Source organism: Heliangelus exortis, chromosome 13 (assembly GCF_036169615.1).
Source record: "Heliangelus exortis chromosome 13, bHelExo1.hap1, whole genome shotgun sequence".
NCBI classification, from domain to species: Eukaryota; Metazoa; Chordata; class Aves; order Apodiformes; family Trochilidae; genus Heliangelus; species Heliangelus exortis.
The window spans coordinates 12,391,172-12,409,289 of NC_092434.1; the positions used below are offsets into that span (position 1 = coordinate 12,391,172).

The 18,118-nt window shown below is 39.0% G+C and overlaps 2 long non-coding RNA genes across 2 annotated transcripts; one reads left to right on the forward strand and one right to left on the reverse strand.

Moving 5' to 3' along the window:
• Positions 1-530: 530 nt before the first annotated feature.
• Positions 531-2,503, reverse strand: LOC139802090 (uncharacterized). Its single transcript, XR_011728497.1, has 3 exons — positions 1,958-2,503; positions 1,292-1,386; positions 531-757 (listed from the first exon to the last, which is right to left on the reverse strand). It is a non-coding gene; the product is annotated as an uncharacterized lncRNA (long non-coding RNA).
• Positions 2,466-5,128, forward strand: LOC139802093 (uncharacterized). Its single transcript, XR_011728500.1, has 2 exons — positions 2,466-2,779; positions 3,199-5,128. It is a non-coding gene; the product is annotated as an uncharacterized lncRNA (long non-coding RNA).
• The last annotated feature ends 12,990 nt before the right edge of the window (positions 5,129-18,118 follow it).

Here is an 18,118-nt window from a genome sequence, read left to right on the forward strand (position 1 = left end):
ATCTTTCCCTATTTCATAATGATTCATGGCATTGGGTATTATTGCAATTTACACTAAAGCACACATCTGAATTGTTCAGACCAGATTTCTGTAATGCTCTAACTCAGTTTGTAAATGACACTGCCAGTAGATTTGGTGTGAACATCCTATCTAGAAATAATTTAAATAATGAAATTGCAACAATTTTTCAAGTTTTTATATTAGATTTTATCAGTTAAAGTGTTGCATTTCATTTTAGCTAAAAATCTGAAATTGTTTATGATAGATAATAGTCTTCCAATCCAGTCTTTGAAAACATTAGGTTTCTCTGTTTAATACTCTGGTTTTATACATATAGTATGTATGTATGATGGTAGAGCTGCTAGACTTCTACCTAAGCAAGAGCTTAAAAATAATAATGATTGTCTATGAAGAACACTTTCACAGAAGCAACTAAAACCTTAGGGATTGCTTAATTCTAATTTGAACAACAGGATTTCAGATGGGCCTTTGATTAAGGGCTACATTTTCACAATATCGAACATTTGCAGTTATCTCATACACATAGGAAATTTATTTTAGATCAGTCTGTAGGTGCTAAAAGGTAAATAATGAAACTGAGAGGTTAAGTGCTCTTACTTCTCACACAGGACAGAGAACTTTTCACTTGGTTGGACACATTGCACAGGGCTCCCAGCAATGGCAGGTCCTTTCCAGTAAGGGGTGGTAGCATCTGAGTTGTGAAAATCAGCCCTGACTGTACTTGAGTTGAACAGCACTTGAGAGAAAATAGCAACAGAAAAAGAAAAAGGAAGTCTATACATTGCATATACAGCAGCTAATTAACTGGATTTTTTTTTTCTTTCACATCCATTTTACTACAAATGTGTTTATTACAAATGTCATTGCCAACTGCACAGTTGTGTACATACAACACTTTGAGTGCTTTGGAACTCCTGCCATTGAAAAAATGTTACAGTGTTGTTCACATTGAATCACGCAGGAATTTTAGATCTTAGCCCAGGATAGCAAATATTTGTGGGCATACAGAAATGATGTTAAGCAATCTGTGTGCTCAGAATGTCCACAAAATTTTGATGAAGTAGTAAATGGAATCCATCTGTTCTGAAACTACTCCATTTATGATCTCAGCAGAACAATGTATTTTCTACTTCCTGCAGTTTTAATATCTTGTTGTGTAATACAGTTTTCAGTAAAGGCAGGAATTCTTTTTAACAATTGTTGGACTGGAAGATCTTTTTTTCTCCTCTCCCCTAAGAAAAACTCTTAATATCCTATGTACTGCTCTCACCTCAATGCTCCAATAGTTTCCTAGGACTTTTCAGATACACCATGTCCAAAACAGGAACGGGAAGACCTAGATAAGATTAAGTAACTTGCACAAGACTGTGTATAAAAAAAAAGTGTGTTAGGGCAGGGTCCAGAGGAGCGTAGTCCAGCTCTCTCATTGTGAGGACACTGCTGTGTGCTGTGCCTCAGGTGCATAACCACTTCAGCTCCAGCTGTATTCCTCATGTGCTTGTCTAAAATTGTTGAAACTGGATTCAAGTTATTTTCAAGATTTCCAGTCCTAACAGCCCAAAAGCATCCTAATGGCTGGGCAGAAAGCACATTTCCTTTTTTCCCAGTCCTCAAAGAGTTGCTCAGAGGGCTTCATTCTGCTGTGTGTGCACTGGACTGCTGCTCCCTCCAAGAGGGTCAATTCAATTCAACTTAACTCTGGCCTACAGAATATAGAAAATAGCAGCTGGCTACCAGTACACAAAAATTGCTGTGTTTAGTTACACGTGTATTGCTGCAGTAATGATATGACTGGGGGTGACTCACGCGTGGTTGTAGCTGTGCACACGCCTGCCTGCCACAGGCTGCGTGCAGCCACCTGTGAATAACATCTCCCCCAGATAAACTTAATCCAAAAATCCACGGAAATCAGCATTTCTGTCTAATCTGTGATTACCTGCAATGAGCTTTGGATAGGATTATGTGAGGTAGAGCCAGGTTTGGTTTGAGTTAGTGGCCAGATGTTCAAGGCTTGACGCACAGGGGAATCATTACCAGCCTGGTGAAAATCTCTCACCAAATCAGTGAAGAAGTGGAGGAGCGGGAAACTGATGCAACACGAAGGCCTCAGTGATGTCCTGTGGACAGGTCCCTTGCCTTCAGAGGTGCCACGTGGCTGCCAGGTAGTTGTCTTCCCAAATCACCTGAACAGTGGCTGGACGGATTTTAAACCACTAGTTGTAAACCTTCATTGTTTTAGAGTCCCCGGCCAAGAGTTTGTGTCCACCCCTCTCCACTGTGGATACCAACAGCCATTTGTTTTTCTGGTGGGAAATGGGTGGCTGGGGAGCACGGATGGTCGCCCCTCCTAAACTCTCCCAAGCCGTGGGGAACGGGGCTGCTGCAGACCCTGCCCGGGGCCCCTCCCTCCTGCGGGGGAGGGCAGCCGGGGCTCTTCACCCTCTCATGCGGGGCTGAGGCGATTCCCCCTCCCCTCTCCCCCGGGGGCTGCCTGACCAGCGGCGGCCATTGGGCGCGCGGCGGGGCCCCGCGACCCCCCAGCCCCCTCTGAGGAGACCCCGACACCGCCAGGGGGCAGGAGGGGCGCTGCGGGCGCGCGCGTCCCGCCCTCCCCGGGCGGCTGCGGGCCCCGGGGGCACCTCAGGCAGCGGCGGCGGCGGAGGAGGAGGAGGCGGAGCGCCCTGCCTCTTACCCCTGCTCATGCCCCAGCCTTGACTCGCCGCCCCGCCGCTTTCTGCTCCTCTTCCGCCGGCCGCAGGTGAGAGACCGCGAGGAAAAGAGAGGTGTCCCGGGAGGGGGTGGGCCGGGGGGTCGCAGTCCCTGTTCACGGAGTGAGGCGGCGAGTGGCCCGCGGGCTCCCTGCAGAGCGGGTAATGAGAAGCGTCGAAGTGTCAAGCGGTTGCTTCCTACCCTTTTTTTACACCCCTTGATACGCTTGGGAACGCCGGACAAGTTTTTAAGGCCGTGAAGCTTCTTCCAAGTTACTATTGTTTAGAAAAGGCAGATTTGGTAAACTGAGAGGCCTGATAAATTACACCCGTTTCTTCACAGCAGATGAATGGAGAAGTTAATTGCTGGGGTTTGGTCATAGTAATGCGCTCGAGAGCCAAAAGGTTACCCTTTTTGCTTTCTTTTTTTTTTTTTTTTTTTTTTTTTTTTCCCCATATACTTTTTTAGCACAATAGGGCTTTAAATTGCTGAAAGAGGTATTTAAAAATCCACACAAAACCTGAAATATCTTCAGGAGGTTGGTTTGTGTCCCCTGTACTGCTGAACAGGTAAGTCACTCACTCCTAATATCAGTAGGAAGTGTTAATGGCATTTCTGTAACAAGCAGGTGCTCTGTGTTAACAAAGGGATTAAAACATTTTAATACACATAGTATAATGTTTGATTTTTATTGTTATAATGTTTGTGGAAGGAGATAAAATATTAATCAGGGGAAGATTGTCACCAGCGACCCAGGACCATGCTAATGTCTGTTGAATCTGAGACTTTCCCTACAAACAGTAAGGAAATGGTCAGTAGAAGTGCTGAAGAATGCTGAAGAGTGGCAAAGAAACTTTGAGAGCAGTTTTAGACACTAAAAATAAAAATGCAGTGTAGTATTTGAATTTGGTTCAGTGTAGAAGTCAAATGTGTTATATTTGTGTTTTGAGCCTGACCCTCTTGTTTGTGGACCAAAACCATGCTGTGCTAAGTGCTGTGCAAATATATCGTGTGAGAAATTCACACAAATGCATTTGAAAAATATGCTTTTGATTCTGTGGTTAATAATAGGAAATAGTGTTCTGTGCTGGCCATGGCAATATGAAAATTTCTTCATAGTAGGAAACAGAAAGTAACTGTACTTGCATTAGAGACCTTACTGCTATGTGCTAAGATTCATGATAAAAAAAACCCCAACTTCCTTTAAAAGGAACTCTCCTTTAACAAGTTCATATCTATGTTTTTTTTTATTTTACTTTATGTCTATAAAGGAAAAGTACCACCCAAAAAGTTCTACAGATAATGTATATTTTGAGGATAAATAAGAGTAATGTGGTGTTGTCATTTTAAAAAATACTATTGTTAAGCAAGGAGGATTCCAGGAGGTAAAGATAAAGTTTCTGGGAGGTTTTAATAATTGTGTCTACATCATAAAGAAATAAATTAAAAGTGTGACCATGTGGTTGTGTGTGTGTGTGTGTTGTGGGATTTTGTTCGTTTGTTTAGGAATCCTTACCTTTCAAATGCTGAAGTCCTAAAGTCCTGCCCTGAAAGGTTTTAAATTATCCCCTACAGGTGGAAAATGAATTGCAGGTCTGTGTCAAAGGCCCACGATACAGTGTGCTCACGGTATGTCTGTGTGTATAGTGAACAGTGTGCTTTTGAGAAATATCTTTGCAGTGGTTGACATTATAATCAGTATTTGCCAAAATCACCAGCACATTGACAGTTTCCCCCTACCTAGAAATGTAGAATGGAAAATGAGGAATATGTGGAATACCGTTCAGAAAACAGTAAGGCAATATTGATTTCTAATGGCCCTTGTAGCATGGTGTTTGTGCTTCTAGAAGCCATTACTAACAGCAATTAGGGTCATTGGGAGTTCTTGTAAATCAGCCATTAAACTTCTTTTTTCTTAATGAAGCTATTGTCAACACCATTAAGAGTAAACAAGGAAGATACTTCCTTCCCAAATGCATATGGATATTTATGTCTCATGGTTTGTGCTAAGTGATAAAGCAGGTGCTGGTTGAGAGCTAATTAGTTTAGGTGTTAGCTTAGAAACAGATGATTGTTGTCTTCCCTTAATGTGGGTGTTTGTGTAGTTACCAGTTGCTCTCAGAGTTTTAAAAAACCATAATATTCCTCGAGGAATTAAAAAAAAAAATCTCTAAATTCTTAGATTTATTCTTGGGTTGCATCTTTGGCTTGGATTTAACAGTACAGAGTTTATCAAAATGCCTTGTCCTGATTTTAATTTATTTTGAAGGCTGCAGGACATAAGCTGTTTCTTCTTCCAGCTTCATGGTTTGTGTTGAAGCTACATTTTACTGTTTTGGAAAATGATCCAGTCTACCTGCATTTGTTTGGATTAATAAAATCTAATATTCCAACTGCATGAAGCATCTGCTGGGCTATTGTACTGAAAGTGTCACTTGGGATTTCTTCTATAGAGAAATATTTGTTTTTTATAAATCAAGGATTGTTTTATTATCATAAGAAATCAGAATTGAGTTGTGTAAGAGCAGTTATCCAGTGGATTTGGTGGTGTGGACTGGATTACAATTTGTCTGCTACAGTGCTGCTTGGACTCTCTAAGGTGTGAGGCTCTGTATTCACCAGCAGTGAGAGTGCACTGTCTCCTGTTTGGGATGCTCACTTTTTTCTGCTGGTCTTTTGGGCTGGATTTGATGCTCTGGGTGAGAAACATCTGTGTTCACAAGCAGCTCCAAAGATTAGAGTACTGTTAAAGTGGAGATTTTACTTAAACCAAAAAGGTTTTTCAGATGAAAACTGGGACTTGGCTGAACTAAATTATCACTTTTCCTCTCTAACTAGAGCCCAGTCAGTACTGAGGTTCTTAAATGTCGTCTGTAAAGAGTCATCTAGGGAGCCAACTGAATCTTTAAAAAAACAAATTCTTCATAAACAGGGAGATAATCTGTTAATCTAGCATCTGCAAAATTTCAAGATGATTATTTGCTAAGATGAGAGGATATTACTGTGTGAAATAGTTTGTAACCACTGTGCAGTTAGATCATCTTGTATTCAAATAAGGAAGTGCAGCTTCTTCCTTAGATCATTATGGTATTCATCATGAAGTATCAGTCTTGGGTTTGCTGGAAAATGCATTTTAGATTTCACATTCTGAAAACAGTAAAGACACTGATCTGGGATTACCTCACATTCTTGTTTAAAAAAGCACAACATAGTCACCCGGACAAAAATGCTGTCTTGAAAAATTAAGAGTATTTTAACACTTTTACCCCATTATGGAAATAATTATCATTGTTATCCAAAGATCTGTGAATCACTTGAAATTAACTACTGCTGTTGCTTGACTTAGCCTCTTCTACCACCCTTTATTTCTGAGTTACCTCGGATGGGATCCAGGCTCTGCCTTATGACACTAAATAGCAAAATAGTCCATATATGCAGGCAGAGGAGCAAGCCATACATTTGGTCTTTAATAAGCATAACATACAATAGTGTAAATATGCTGTAGTAATATTTCCTGCACATCATGTGTTTCTTCTGAGTGTTATATCTTCAGAATTAGTAAAATGAAGGTGTCAAAGGTGAAATTATTTTGTCTAGGTTATTCAAAGAAAAATAGCAAAATTCAAGTAAAACCTGGGGCTGCTGTTCCTTATATAATTAAAACATTTCTTTACTTCAGTAGTCTGGCATTAAGGTGTGAGTTTGTACCAAAATGTATCCTTCAAACCTAATGTTTTGTGTAGTCTGTTTTATTTATTTTTAATAAAAATGAAACTTTCTCTTTTGTGGGAACCAGGCTGCCAGTTTGATTTTTACAGCACAGGCCCTGAAGTTCAGAGGCTTTGGGGCTATTAGTGCTTTAAAGTCAAAACAAAGTCAAAGCTGATTCTCATATGACACGGGGCTGTACATACTGCTTTTCCTAAGAGCTTTCTTCATACCTAATGGCCAAAATGTTCCTCTCCTTAACAGCTGTTCTGCAATCCTCATTTCAGCATTAAAAGTAGCTTCTGGTCTGTAATTAGGGAGGAGGAGCAAATAGGGTGTGTTTAACTTCTGTTTCTGGGCATAAAACTCTGTAAGAAATGCATTCTAGTTAAATCTTTGTTATTTCTGTTTTTAACTAGTGGCCTAGGTCAGAGTGAAGTGGCAAGTTTCTTTGAATGCAGTCAGCTGTTTCTAGTAATTTCTCCCTGCCTCAGTGCTCTGTGTGTCTGTGTTTGCTGTAGTGTAATACACATTTGCTCTGCTCAGTTAGTTTGCAGGGCCTTCTGGTAAAGATACTTGAATGATAATTTTCAGATTCATTTTCCTGTGTCTCACATTGTGGTTTGTTTAAGAGTGGTGACAGGGCTTTGTACCTTTTTCTGTTCTGTGTGATGCAGAAACAAGTATTGTTTGACATACAAGCCATCAGCCCACAACAAAAGGAATGTGTTTTTCTGAGATGCTCAGCAAGTAAAGTAATAAATTCTTTTTAATAATGCTGCCTTGTAAGTGGCTGGTTATGAAGTCACAAGCATAGTCATGTAATCAATATAAAAATGTTTTTAAAGGACTTTGATTATATCGTAAGGTCGTAAGAGTGCATGTGTTACTTCAAGGAAGGAGACAATATCCTGAGTGTTTTATGGGTAGATAAGTGTAGAAGTGATCTATGTGTGGTAGTATAACTTTTAAAATTTGTTGATTTTCACTTCATGAGGTTATGTTAAGACTAATAATAGTGAGTTTTGATAATCTGAATAAAAGTAAGATTTCAGTAAGATGCTTTTAATTTGTAATATAGCCTGGGGTTTTGTAATTATTTACTTAATGTCCAAACTGCAAAATCAAGTTCTATGCTTTATTTATATAAAACCATAATAGATTCATACCAGTTTAAAGAACTAGTTGATTATCAAACCACTTAGCAGTGACTAATTCTTACTCAAAAACTATTTTCCTTCCAAGTAGCCAAAATGGTGAGGAATCAAGGATGCCAACAAAATGACAAAGCATGTGGAAGGCCTGGGTAATGAGTGTGCTCAGGAAGGAGCCATCAAAGGTAGATTCAAGCAGACTGAGCTCACTGAGGTCTGTTCAAAGTCAGCTGAAATTAATGGAAATGAGCAATAAAACTCTGATCATTTAAATACCAGGTATTCTTAGCACCTGGCTCATGTCAACCTGAGTCCATCTGTTACAATATTCAGGCAGCCCTACTTGCTGAAACAAGCTCCAACTTAGGCTGTTGGGGAAATAAACAGATTGGGTCAAGTTGAGAGGGGATGTACTTTGTACTAGAGATTTTTCTGTGTGCCTACATCTTTTTCTCTTTTATTGCTACTGAGTGTATGCGAGACTAAATAAAAGGAATTCCAGTAGCAGAACAGAATTTAAGTTTCAATTTCCACATTTGAAAGGAAACTGTGCTGTGGCTATCAAAGTGATTTCACTTCCTCACACTTTCTGCCTGATATTCTCCTCCTTTGCTGGTAGTTTCAGCTTGCTGCCATGAAAGTGGCTGTCATAGCTGTCCCAAGGGAACAAACTTTTAAACTTTTGTGAGATACACTTTTGTTGGAATGAACTAAAATTACACAAGATGTGATAAATATAATTTCTGCTACCTTCTAATCAGGAGCTGGGCTTTGAAGTGAAAACGCTTTAAAAATTTTTACCCACAGATAAAGCCAGTGAATCAATTCTGATAGTTTAACTGTGCAAGTTCTTACTGTCCTGCTTATTCTATATGTACTACATACCCTAGAATATGTAGGTTCTGTGCAGCTTATTAGAAGTCAGGAGAAAAAGTCAAAGAATGCTTCTGTGGATTTATAACTTCTAAGATACTGGCCTGATTTATTTCAATCTGCCATCTGAAGGGGAGGGTAGGTGGTGTGAGGTGTTTCAGAGTTTTCCCTTGTGTTGGGTAAGAGGAGCATCTGCTATTCTGTTCGTGGGGGCTTGGGGGGAACAAGCAGATACATCATGAAGGCTAAAGCTGTGATCCTGAGGTGTACCCTGTCTCCCCACTGGGCAATGAGCAGCACCAAAATGGGGGAAATGTGCCCACTTGGTTTGGATGTTCAGAGAGCTGTACAGCTGCAGCTCTGATGGAGCCTGGTTGGGCATGTGAAGAGACCAAAAGGTCTCTTCTCCAGTCTGACCCTTTTGAATTTTAACTTCCAATATGTTTAATTCTTCCTCTAAATTGAGATAATCTGAGTCATCGTAGAATCTTGTGAGCTGGTTGAAGTTTGGGTCTCCTGGGCCCAATTTTGTCTTGTTGTGAAGCATCCATATAGTTCACAAATTTAACTCTTTTTTTTTTTCCAAAGAGGGTACAGCTTCTTTTGGGAATGTTTTGGGAACTTCCAGTTCCATTCTGCTCACTAATTACCTAAAAATTACTAACGATGACTGTGTAAAATATATATATATATTTTTTTTAGAAATATTTTTACATGACTTTGAATATAAAGGCAGGAATAAATGCAATGAAGGGTGTGATTTTCATGTTGAAGATAAGCTGGCTCCAGAAGCAGCTGTCACTTAAAGTGTACACTGCTCAACTCTTTCCCCTGTGTTCTCAGCTCTCCCTAAGTCAGCACTGGTGCTCATCTGACCTCCTGGTGAGCTGCTTCATGGAACTAAATGTACAAAAAGTTACTTTTTAAATAAGCATTTTTAAGTCTTGTTTTGTGGTTGCTTTGGTTTTTTGTTGTTGTCTTTTTTTTCCTTCTCTGTCAGGAACAGAACAATCAGGCCAGAGGAAGTGGAAAGAACATATTGTTGAACTTCTGTAGAGACAGGGAAGGATGGTTCCCTCCTCTTTAGTGGTTGCAGTGCTGTAAAATTCTGCTCCTAGTTATGCAAGTAGTAAGTTAACATTTCTGCAGACATTCTGGAAAAGTGAGCTGCATTGAGTTTTGTTTTGAGGTATTTCAAACAGAAATGTTAGCCAAGTTGCAGTACTTCTTAAGTGCTTTAGTTGTACAGCAGGAAATGAATGTGAAAATATTTCACTGTAGTGCCTTTAAAAAACATATATCATTTTTTGTAAGTTCCTGAGGAGTATCCTGCTTTGGATTTAGTAGTTTTTACTTTTTTAGCTTTAGTCTGCTAACTGTAGTTAACATCAACAGTTGCAAACCCCCCACTTGCTTTTTCCTCAGGATGCTGCACTTTTAAAATAAGGCAGAAGATGCATTTGCAGTGCTATAGTGACAGTTGTGTTGGCATATATTGTGGTACAGTTAAAAAACTGCTGTGTTTATTGCATATACCAAAATTTTACAAAATTCACATTTGTTGGAAGCCTTTCAAAGCTAGGAGCTGTTCTGAGAAAGTGAAAATTTAACTTGATACTGGTGTAAACACCATATTTAGCTTTCATATAAGTAAGAAAATAGTACAGTGCAGTTCTTACAGTGCCACAGTGGGCAAAATTCTATGCAGGCAGTTTGGTTTTTTTTCCCTGGTGAGTTGAGTGTTGATTACTTGCATGTTCTGAGCTCACTTGCAGAGTTGTTGAACATGATTTAGCGATGTGGGTTTGTCCATGTGAGGAGAACTGCATGCGGGTGTTCTTCTGGTCAGGTGCAGGCCAATAAATGAACAATGCTGCTAGATAAAAGAGATTAAATTGCATTTAATGAATAATATATTGGAAGAAAAAAAGGGCAAAGTTTGTTTTTGCAAGATTCTGGGCAGATTTAGGCAAGAATGAAGAGTTGTTCTTATGTTGGCTGTGTGTTCCATGACTGTTTATCAAGCGTGTCTACACAAGAAATTTGGATGCAATTGTAGCTAAACTGGTTTACTAGAGTAGTGTTAAACACTTGTTTTACATGTGGAATTAGTTTTTGTCCTACGTTTATGCAAGCTATTGTATTTAGAAATGCATTCTGCTCTACTTATTTTAAACTGCATTGAAATATGGATCCAGTGATTGTTTGGCTTTTTTTGGAATTGTCTCTGCTGCCAACACAAATATGTGTATATAAAGATATACATATACATGTATGTGTATAAATAAAGAACAGTAACTAAAATGTCATTCTGGAGGCTACAGAATCTACAAGGTATTGTGTTTGTTTTTTTTGTCTTTCTAGATGGCTTCTCATCACTTTCTGTATGTTGGCATCCCAGACATGATTCTTACGGCTTGTGCATTTACAAATGGATAACCAATGTTTCAGGAGGCACTCAGCAAAAAAAAAAAAAAACCAAAAAAAAAACCAACCCAAAACAACAAAACCCTTACTTGCTGTTAAATTTCAGTGTTGGCTGTAGAAAGTGTGGGAAAGTTGGGAATTAGAAATCTGGGAATCAGTTAATTTATTTTCTGATTTAAGCCAAGGCAAGGAGCCAGGCAGCACTTCTCTAGTGAAGTGCATTCAGCATAGCTTTCAGTATGCTTAATAATGCAGTGTTTAGTTGGATTCATTGGAAAGAGTGTGAGATGTTGCAGTTCCTACATGCCATAGAAACATTGTCACTAGAATTAGAGGGCCTTTAAAGAGGAGAAAAACGTTGGGGAGGAGGAAGAAAAACGTTGGGGAGGAGGAAGAATTTAATTGTAGCACTGCCTTCACAGAACTGTAGGTTACAGGCAGAAGAGACTTAATTATATTTTATAATAATACTACAGTAGACCTGGAAAAAAACTTAAATCTTTTGGAAGCAAAGTGTGTTTTAAAAACACTTCTGCATGCAGCTACCTAACATGCTGGAGATCAGATTGTCCAGAAATATTTTTTAGTTGCTGTGGCCTGAACCCTTCTCTGAGAGCAGTGGCCTAGCAGATGGCAGGGGAATCAGGCAGACTCTGAGTGGGAAACAACTCCATCATTCTTTTCAGTGTCATGGTTGAATTTTATTAAGTTCTCTTCTTGTATGCTAGTTAATGGTGAAATCAGTGATTCACACCTTCTCTACAAGGCATCTACAGTTAGCTGTACTTTTGTCTACCCCATAAGTGAGTGCTTTAAACACCTTGGGGTTTTGGGTGCTGCGTCTCTGGGCTTGTTTACTGAGCCTGGACCTTGGCAACAGCTGCCCTGTACCTTAAAATCATTGCTGACTCTGTATCTGAAGTAAACCTCTCTGTTGTCTCATCTGTTAGAAATAATTCTTGGAGGCATGAGGTAGCTGACTGTCACAAAAACATAGAGCTAGCTGTGGGGGGCATTTTAAAAGCAGTTTTCCAGGTGATGCTGGAGATGGCTTGTCAGTGCAAACTAAACTGCACTCCATGCTGTTCCCTGAATCTCCCGTCTTTGGAGTTTTCTTTGGGGTTTGGTTAATGCTCTAAAGGGTTCCCATGTTCAGATGTCTCTACTTGATACCCACAATGCAGGCTTTTCTTTGCTCCATGAGAGGGGTCCAAGCAGACTTTGATTCTCTTGCTGCTCTTGCTGTTCCTCTGCTGCTGTGTGACCCCCTGGTCAGTCATAAACCCTTGGGTGGTCTGTTGCATGGTTACCACACATTTCAGACCTGAAAAACTGGTTTTTACAGGCACCAACCACCTGTTCTGCTAGGGAAGGGCCCAGGTAATTCTGGATTATCTTTGATGATGGATAGTTCAGCAGTGGAGGCTGTGTCACTCCTCCTTCTATACAGTGCCATATAACCAGCTCTTCCTTACTGGAGAAAAAAAAAAAAAAAAAAAAAGAAAGAAAAAAAAAATTATGTTTAGTACCATCCAGCTTAACTTCAGGACATGTATGTAGGTTCCAGTGATAGTCAGAAGGAATTTTTGGCTACAGAGCAGAACTCTGTAAGGTGACACATTGTTTCCTCACCCCTTCTGGAAGTGTGTGCAGTCAGCTGCATCTATATCTTGTGTTATGTAAATATAAAAACTTAATACGTTTTTAATCTGTGCATGCAAGCTGCTACTGACAGTACACAATTTCTTTCCTGGTGGGATGCTTTTTCTTTTACACTTCTGATTTTTTTGCAACGTCACTTGAACTGTTAGTACTTTGCTCTGTCTCCTCACGTTCCTTTTTTTAATGACAAGCTAAAGCTGATAGTTTGTGTGAAAGGCAGCATTTCCTATGCTTCTCACTGGAAATACTCAAGCAGCTGTCTTTTTGTATAAACAGCATGAAGCAGCTATAAAGTTTTAAAACTTAAGTTTTGGCTGCTTCCTTGTATTTAATTTCAACTTGTTTTCTCATGGGTTTTTTTTTGTTTTTTGGTGCTTATATATGCTTGTATGCATATTTCACAAAAGGTGGTGATGAAGGTGTTGGTATAGTCCAGCTTACATGAGCCAGAATACATCTGTTGCTTAACAGGACCTGCATAAAATAATTTTTAAGGATTTGATTAGAATTTTCCAACAGAAATACATAGCAGACATTTTTACATCTTGTCCTTTCCCTTCTTGGTTTCTGCCTTGTTGTAGTGTCTGTGTGCCTGGACTTAACATAGTGATAAAGTAGTAGAAGTCTAGATGTAAACCAGTGTTTTATGATTTAAATAAATGTTACAGCATTTTTATGTCTGTGTGCAATATGTAGAGTAGCTTAAAAATGTAGATATGCCTGTTTCATGTCTAGTTTAGGTCACTGAAAGACTGCATATGGCTTATGTTTTTCCCTACCCTGAAATATTTGGCTGTTAGCTTCTGGATTAAGTGGGCTGAGTCAGTGATTGATGTGAAAAAAGGATTTGCGGTACTGTGTGTTACACCGTACCAGTGGTTTCTGCTTCATGTGTCAAATTTTTGCTCTTTCTTTTTTAAGTACCATGATATTTCATAGTGGAAGTTTGTGAAAGTCACTTTATTGACTTAATTGAAAACAAACAGCATTGTCTCAGGGAAGTGTTAATGCAAAAGTGGTTTTTTGATCTGTAAATATTTGGGGAGTGTTACTTCAAAAACACACTACATACATGTAAACGTTTGGCTTTTTATCTTGAAACTCCTTCAATTAATCCTTCCCCCCTTTTCTGCACTTCTGTATACAGATACTTTTGGAGTACATCTTGCATGTAACAGCTGTAGGCTGGAAGTAAAGAGCTGGTTGTGGTTTTTGGGTTGGGTTTTTTTTCCCCTCACGTGAAATTACTGGGTTTTTAGGCAGCAGACTTGAAGTGTGACTTAATGGTGGAAGCATAAAGCTGGCAGTCAAAAGCTGTGAATAGTGTTCACAGGGTGATTCCAGGAGTCAGACTTTTTCTTTCTGCAAAATGTTAAAAGCAACAAGAGTACATAAGGTTTTATTTACTCATCTTGGGGGACCCCAGAAAAAAAGTGGAAAGAGTTCTGTACAGTAACAGTAATTTGGCTCCTGGGAGTTGCCCAAGTACTGGCAGTCTGTTCTTGCTCTTACTGAAAAAAAATGAAGTAGCAGTTCTCTTTTTTTTTTTTTTTTTTTAATAAGTGTTAGTTGGCATGGATTGTGCTCAGCAGCCTGTTGTGAAAGTCATCACTTCTAATAGCACAGTGCCCCAGGGACTGTTGCAGGGCATTGACTGGCTCAGTACTGACTCAGAAACTAAACTGTTGACACTGCTCATCTAGAAAAATGATGCAATTATGATTCTCCTCCCTCATCTGGGAAAGTATCTTGGATCTCCTCATTCACAGCTCCAGTGTTTTCAGAGGTGGGATGAGGCAGTCTGACTGGGGTGAGTCTTCCCTCCTTGCCTATATTTATTGGTCTCTGTTCTTTAAATTCTTGAATGTTTTCCAGAGTCTATGGACTGGGTACCACTGAACTGTTAATGGCTTTTGTCAGGTAAAAGATAGAGAATTGCAGACCACTCTGACTGGTTGTTTAGTAAAGGCATTGAGAGGTCTCTTTCCCCCCCAGAGCTTCATCTTTTCTGTTGCTGGCCCTTGCCCAGCATCTCTCCAGACAGTCCTTTGTCTCCAGGGACATGTGGGAGCACAACTCTTCCCTGTGATGGCTGTGGCAGCATTTTCAGGTTAAGAAGCTCCTTCCTGCCCTTGTCTCCTTCTGCCCCTGCTTTGCAGCCAGCCACTCTCACTTGGACCAGCTGTGCTGACCACAATCACTGTCCCTGTCAGCCTCTTAAGCAAGAAGAAGCAAAAACTAAGAGACAAAAATGGTTGTTTTTGAGCTGATCTGACTGTGTGGGCATAAAAACAGTGACATACACGTAACAGAGAAATGGTGTGGTGTGGTGACAAGATAGGAACGAGTGGTGGGGAGGGAGAGAGGAAGAGGAGGAGAAAGTTGTTGAACAAATTGTTGGAGAAGCCCCTGGTGCAAAGCTGTAGACAAGGCATGTGGGTTTAGTTGTGTAAAATGAGTAACAAAAGCTTCTTCCCTATATCTCTGTTCATTAAACTTATTTAAACTCTGTTTCAAGAGGGGATAGTGGTGATTTATGCACAACATACACTTGGTGTAATAGATACTCATATTTGAATGCATCCCTGGCAGTGATACCTCTGGCTTCATGCACAGACCCTCCCCCATTACATTAGGGTTTGTTTGACTGGGCAGTGAGTGGTACTTTAGAAATAAGGAAGTGATGGTAATGAGGCATGTATCAGCTTGAATCATATGTAAAAAAGTAGTGGTTGTGTTCCGTGTGGAAGGAATGAAAGAAACTTTGCTATTTCATCCACTGTTCTGTAACCAAACTCCCTTCTCTATCCAGATTTACAATACTGATTTACTGTGTTTGTTTTGCAGCCAACGTCTCTGTCAGTGGGAGCTGAAGGTCTCATGTTCTGCTATCCTTAGCATCAGGCATTTTTATTTAATTATATGCTTATTTTATTAATAAATAATATTACATGATAATTTCATTATTATTATATGTGATATTTAAAGCCCAGCATTGTTCTTTCTGCCACAGCTGAACAGATGTTCTCCTTCAGGGATTATATCTGTTTTTGGAAGTATGAGACTGAAGTCCAACAAAAGATTTAAGTGCCAAAGAAGTTGTTTACTGTAATGCATTTTTGCAGGCCAAAATGATTTCTGTCTTATAAGCTAAGTTTTTATAAGCTTTATATTCCTAAAATGTCTTGTGAATATTCATTTATTTTGTTGGCACCTTTTGTGGGTGGATGATGGTCTTAGTTCCTTTAGAACTAAGTCCTTAGTTTCTGGTCAGTTCCTCTGGGAGAGAAAAAGGGATATCACACACTTGGAGCCAGCCAGCCAGCAGGAAATCTGTGGGAGAGCAAAATCTTAGAAAAAGGTTTTGCATTTTTTCTTTTCACCACAGTGTTCATCCTCATAGAGGAGTAAGGGCTTTGGAAGGTTTTGAGAATTTGTGCGTGCACAGGATAGGAAGATAGGATTGATTACAAGTGAGAAAAAATAGTTTATTATGCTTTAAAAATTAGTTTATTATGCTTTAAGCAGAGGGATGTGGTTGTTGAAACCACATTCTTGGGCTTGGAACAACATTTGGATTTAAGGTCTGCTCTTAAACTGTGCTGAACAAATTCAGTTGAAGTTAAAAGTGATCAGAATTTTGAAAGGTGAGGAAATATTCATAGCACTAATTAACTGAGTGATTTGCACTTCCCCGGGCACTCCCTGATCTACCAGATAAGATTTGGCCAGTGAGCTATGGAGCCTGGATTCTCTTCCCAGATCTGCTCCTGAGATGCTTCACAGCATAGGTTTTGGTTGAACTCATTCCCTGTGTATGACTATGTTTCTATAATCTTTTTGCATCACAAATTACCTTTCAGGAAACTACCAGCAGATCAGATCTCATCACTGTGGCTTAAGTCTGTTACTGTTTTGAATTTTGCTGATTTATAGTGTTCATAAAAACTTTATTATTATAAAACTTTATTTCTTCTTCCAACTTTAAACTCAGGGATTTTATGGAATTCAGTTGTATAGTTAATTACATTGCCATTACAAAGAATAGTGCTTTCTCTTGGTTTTGAATGGTTACCTCCTAGATTGTAATTTTTATGTTTGTCACTTTTTTAATTGCATGTCATTTGATCTACTTAGAGGTGAATATTTGAAGTCCAGTGTTGTATTGCTAATATGCAATATTTTCTGTCTCATTTGGTTGATCCTTTAGGTTTTCAGCTGCGCAGTTCAGCTTTTCTTTTAGTCTAGCTTTGGTGCATATCCCAGTCACTACCAAGCATGTAAAGGTAGATGTGTAAACAGGACAATAGTTTGAATGTGCTTGGAGAAGAAGAGCTTCAGACCACACTGCATTTTGGCAAACAGCTTCCACTGAAGCTGGGGAGCTGCAGCTGCAAGGACAGAAACAACGTGTTATTTAAATCAGTCTTGTAGTAATGATGCCTCTGTTGTTGCATTTGCTTATTAAAAAAAATGATGCAACTTTAGATATATGAACTTCTGTATTCTAAGTTCTTAATTCAGTTTTTGGATTGTGTAGAAAAACCCTAATTACTGATACTTAAGACCATTCCAGCAGTGCTACATGACCTTTACACCTGCCACAGAAAGAAAGATTGTACCAGAAACTCTTGGGGACCTTCTCAGCAACACTTTTAAAGTTGGCTCTGCATGTGTGTGTTCTTACTTCAAATTTCCACCATTCAGGAAGTGGTTCCTTTATTAATTAAATATTACTCCCAAGAGACCAGAAATCAGTCTTTGTCTAGAAATCCAGTTTTCTAGGTGTATGCACAGGTGAATTGCATTTTGTGTGAGTTTATAAGACAGTGGTAGCCAAGTTCAAATGCAGTAAGAGGCAAAATGAAGAATGGAACTGAACAGTTCCAAGAGTTGTAACATGTACAGTCAGCATGCCCCTTCATGTTGTAGTTTAGGAATTTTTAAATCCCTTTTATGGGAGAAATGGATTTTTTTTTTCCTTCTCCTTAGCATCCATATTGTTTCTACATTAAACTTCCTTGGACATTTCTGAATAAGGTAAACTTTGAGCCAGGCATCAGTTCAATTTGTATTCCTTTCTATTACCAGGTAGAGTAATATAGAAGTAATTTTTAGAAGATCTGCAAATGTTAACAAGGCAGAAGGATATTAGTATTTGTAATGTCTTTAGTTTGATTTATAAGTAATTGTTTATTTAAAAAATATAATATGAAACATATTTGAAACATTTCTGAAAAATATCAGTTCTTCAATATGGACTGCGTGTCACTGAGAGGAAAATAACTTTAAGCAGTATTATAAAATGCTGTCTGAAGGATCTACCTGTAAAGATGTATTGAAAGTGCTGCATGGGATTTTAATAATCCAAATTACATTTTGTTTTAAATTTCTTTTTTCAGTAAAAATTATTGTAATGAAATGTATTATTTGTAGATTTGATATATAATACTTCCAAACCCATACTGGGTTATGTACACATATGCCACTATATTTTGCCCAAAAGGATTTCAAATGAATGTCTGTATTTCACTTCAGAATTATTAACGAGGTTGTTAAAAAAT